The sequence below is a fragment of the Berghia stephanieae genome, chromosome 13 (genome assembly GCF_034508935.2).
Source record: "Berghia stephanieae isolate SIO BIC M18660-M18661 chromosome 13, UCSD_Bste_1.3, whole genome shotgun sequence".
Classification (NCBI taxonomy): domain Eukaryota; kingdom Metazoa; phylum Mollusca; class Gastropoda; order Nudibranchia; family Aeolidiidae; genus Berghia; species Berghia stephanieae.
This window is the reverse complement of record NC_088372.1, coordinates 11,673,028-11,678,027: the sequence shown is the minus strand read 5'-3', so window position 1 is coordinate 11,678,027 and position 5,000 is coordinate 11,673,028.

Here is a 5,000-nt window from a genome sequence, read left to right as displayed (position 1 = left end):
TGCTCCACCGTTGATAAGAATCATTTAAGTGCCATCATTATTTATATTTACTAAAATCATTACACACACACACACACACACACACACACACACACACACACACACACACACACACACACATTCTCAAACAATTTTTACACCCCTAAACTTGTCTCACACCATTTTTATTTGTGGGGCAAAAAAAAACCCCAAAAACAACAACAACAACAACAACAACAACAAAACGATCAAAACAAACACGAAGAAGAAATAGATATGATTTCTGTGCCACTTCGTATGACGCATGCGCAGCTGGAAAAGTAACACATTTCTATGACGTTTTGTGATACGTTTCCGAGGAATCCCCAGTTAAAAATAGATTGACCTCTGTAGTCTGAGACTTCGCAAGCGTAGTCAGAGACTTGATAGTCAGGGACGAAGTCTGACTCCATGAATAGCTTACTTTCCGTAGTCTCGGACTTCCCAAAGTCTTAGACTACAAAGTCTCAGACTTTGCTATAGTCTGAGACTACCATAGTCCCGCTCCATGAATCAGACCCCAGATGATTTTCATGCTGCTACCGTGTGTAAGCGTAGCCATCGTTATGTTAGAGCCTGATACTGAAATCCAAAAGGACAGGCAGTTTGACGTCATTATTTGGTTTTTGCACCGCTTAGTGAGTTGTCGTTAGTAGAGCTCATGGAAACAAGTTATTTCATTGGTTGTACTATTGAATACAACTCACGATTTGTTTTCTTTTGTGGCAAAAGACTGGCATTTTGACGTCATCTTTTGGTCAGTATCAGGCTATAATATAACGATGGCGACGGTGTAAGTGGGCAGCGTGGCTTAGCGCGGTACGGTCTTTGCTTCGTACCCGGAAGGTACCAAGTTCGACCATCCGCCGTTGCGCTGTGTGGCCTTGAGCAAGTCACCTCGCCCGAGCTCAGTTTCATTATTACTTTTCTTTTGAAGCTGTTCTAGATAGAATGAAGTTAACGTCACTCGGGTCTTTGTTATTGTTTTTTTTTTTTTTTTTTTTGCCATCCACGTTTATGAGTAATTCTCACTTAACTGTATTGTTCAGACTATAAAAGTTCATGGTTACACAGTTTTGTGTGTTGGTCCGTTATACTTCCGGATGGCAATGTTGTGAGTTTCTTAGCCAAGCGCACACTATCGTATTCATTTTTGCTTATTATTACTTTTTACAGTCCACTGCTTCTATAGATAGTTCGAAGATGACGTCACTCAGGCCTTTGTTATTGTTTTTGCCATCCGCGTTTGTGAGTTGTTCTCACTAAACTGTATTAACCAGACTATAAAAGTTCATGGTTACACAGAGTTTGTGTGTTGGTCCGTTATACTTCCGGATGGCAATGTTGTGAACTCCTTGGCCAAGCGCATTCTATCTATATTCGCACAACGCGATCTCACTCACACACACAAGTGAAAAAAATAAAAAGAACGACAAAGCAAAACAAAAACAAACCAAACACCCCCCCCCCCCCCCCCCCCCCCCAAAAAAAAAAATAAAAATAAAATAAATAAATAAAAGCAAACAAATCCCCAACAAAAAACCCAAAATAAAATAAAAACAGAAAAACATACCCCCCCCCCCCCCCCCCCTAATAAAACAAACAAACAAATAACAAAAAAAAAAAAAAAGATTTAAAAAAAAACCAACAAAAAAACAAAAACAAAAACAAAAAAACAAAAGAAAAAAGGCATATACCTAGATATCTCGAATTCGTCATTCCAATTATTTTTAAGACGTGCTTATTCAGTACTACTGCGAATAGAGGTGGCCTTATCTTTATCCAGATTTCAATGGGAGCGATCAATATTAACTTTCCATGTGCTCGAGGTCATTGGTCACATTGCAAAATGAGCTCCACGTGACCTACTTAGTGAAAAGTGCTCGATTAGCCATTTTGTTCAGTTTGACACATGTGTATGTTTACAACTTTCATAAACAAAGCAGCGTGTTTACATTTTAAAAGAAATATCCAATCGTTGCACAGCAACCAATCATGCGATTGATGACTTGGTTGGACGAAAACATGAATAAAGTATAAAGATCGCTCCCATTGCCTGGGCCTGGACCACTCCGCCCTTGACCGAATTCCAGATTGAGGCCACAGTACACACCTTATTATTATCACAGTGTAGGAAGGTTACCTACCTACTCTGTGTTATGATCATTTAGATTTGGTAAAAGTGCAACACGGTGCATTGTTCTGTTTATCCGTCCGTTACTTTCGTGAGAAGTTTCGGTAACCATTGAATGAAATGTTTTCACAAGAGTGGCACGCTGAACTGAGATGTCGATGACGACGTCTGGACGGCTGTAAAAACACATTAAAGACACCTTTGAGTTAGTACCTTATTATATAAAACTGTGTAATAAATCTTACAGAGTTGCCATCTCAAAAATCAGATTGAGTTCTCATAACTTATTTTATATAGATAGTATGCAGATGACGTCACTCAGGCCTTTGTTATTGTTTTTGCCATCCGCGTTTGTGAGTTGTTCTCACTAAACTGTATTAACCAGACTATAAAAGTTCATGGTTACACAGAGTTTGTGTGTTGGTCCGTTATACTTCCGGATGGCAATGTTGTGAACTCCTTGGCCAAGCGCATTCTATCTATAGAAAGGGGTAGATGCAAGGCCGTCTATATAGCACTATATAGATAGTTCGAAGATGACGTCACTCAGGTCTTTGTTATTGTTTTTGCCATCCGCGTTTTATGAGTAATGGTCACTGAACTGTTTTAACCCGACTATAAACGTTCATGGATACACACAGTTTTGTGTGTTGGCCCGTTATACTTCCGGATGGCAATGTTATGAGCTTCTTCGCCAAGCGCATACTATCTGTAGAAGGCCTTGGAAGATGAGGTACAAGAAAAGTAGATCTTTTGAAATGCCGCAAATGGCAACCTCCCCGATCCGTCACGTTCTACGACTTTTAACCAGTCAACTGTCGTACTCTGGAATAGCAAGTATTTAATAAAAATTTGGCCAGAAAACTCTTCCTTCAACTATCGATCAAATTAAATAATCATCATCATCTCGGCGAAACTCTCAAACCTGGGACTTCGCGAAGTTCCATGTTTGAGAGTTTTTGCCACGATGAAGGTAAGTTAAATCAATCGATATTTGAAGGACGAAAATTTTGGCCAAATTTAAAAATACATATCTTGACTAGAGTACGGCAGCTAACTCGTTAAACAAGATTCGTTCTGGTTTCAAAAGCTGCGCTTGGTTTAGAAGCTCACAACATTGCCATCCGGAAGTATAACGGACCAACAAACAAAACTGTGTATCCATGAACGTTCATAGTCGGGTTAATACAGTTCAGTGAGCATTACTCATAAACGTGGATGGCAAAAAAACAATAACTAAGACCTGAGTGACTTCATCTTCGAACTATCTATAGATAGTATGCAGATGACGTCACTCAGGCCTTTGTTATTGTTTTTGCCATCCGCGTTTGTGAGTTGTTCTCACTAAACTGTATTAACCAGACTATAAAAGTTCATAGTTACACAGAGTTTGTGTGTTGGTCCGTTATACTTCCGGATGGCAATGTTGTGAACTCCTTGGCCAAGCGCATTCTATCTATATAATGGACCAACACACAAAATTATGTGTAACATTAAACGTTTATAGTCTGGTTAATACAGTTTAGTGAGAACAACTCATAAACATGGGTGGCAAAAAGAATAACAAAGGCCTGAATTACGTCAACGTCGTTCTATCTATTGATACTATGCATTTATCCAAAAAGCTCATAACATTCGCCTGCCCGAATTAATGTACCAACACACTAAAACTATTTGTAACATTGAACGTTTATCTGATTCATACGGTTTGGTGAGAAAATCATTAAAATAAAATGGCTGGTTAAAAACAATAACAAAGAAGTGAGTGACGTCTAGTTCTATTTATAAGTCTATTTTTCATCATTCAGAGAAACCGGTTTATTTTATTTTTTTATTTTTTTATTTTTTTATTTTTTGTTTTGTTTTTTTTTTGTTTTTGTTTCTTTTTGACCTTTTATTTAGTGAGTTTTGGAGAAAATACTTGTCTTCTTTGCCCGGCTATGTTGTCTTGTATGACACTCGCTTTCGGATCGGAAGGTCCGAGGTTCGAGCTTCGCTCGACGCATAGTTGGGTCCTTGGAAAAGGCTCTTTACTCACATTCTCTCACCGTACCGGTGTGAAATGAGTACCTGGCCGTTAATAGCGTTATCTCTGTCGGGAAAAATAAATGTAATGTCGCCTATCAGGCGTCATGTCTCGTTCTGCATGTTTCGTGTTGCTGTTGGTCGTTGTAAAGAGCTTTGAGCACGTTTAGTGAATATTGCCCTAAATAAACGCTCTAGTTTTTCTTTCCTTTGCCTTATAGTGTACTCATGACCAAAATTAGGTTACAAATTTAACATCGTTCTTGAGTACGGCATCTAATTAGTTAAGCATGAGATTCATACCTGCATTATGCCAATATGAGAACAGGTTGATCACAAATTGATACTATGCGTTCAGCTAAAAAACTAACAACATCCACCAGCCGGATATAACGTACCAACACACAAATCTACGTGTAACTTTAAACGTTTACAGAAGGAACAAACTTGACGTAACTCAGCTCTTATTTATTGCTTTTAGCCAGCCATTTTTATGAGTAGTTCTCACTAAATTCAATCAGACTATAAACGCTCAAGGTTATAGATAGTATGCGCTTGGCTAAGAAGCTCATAACATTGCCATCCGGAAGTATAACGGACCAACACACAAAACTGTGTGTATCTATGAACATTTATAGCCAGGTTAATACAGTTTAGTGAGCATTACTCATAAACGCGGATGGCAAAAAACAACAACAAAGACATGAGTGACGTCATCTTCGAACTATATCTACATAGTTTTGTGTGTTGGTACGTTATATCCAACTGGCGGATATTATGAGATTTTCTTTGGCTAAACGCATAGCGTCAATACACATTTAAA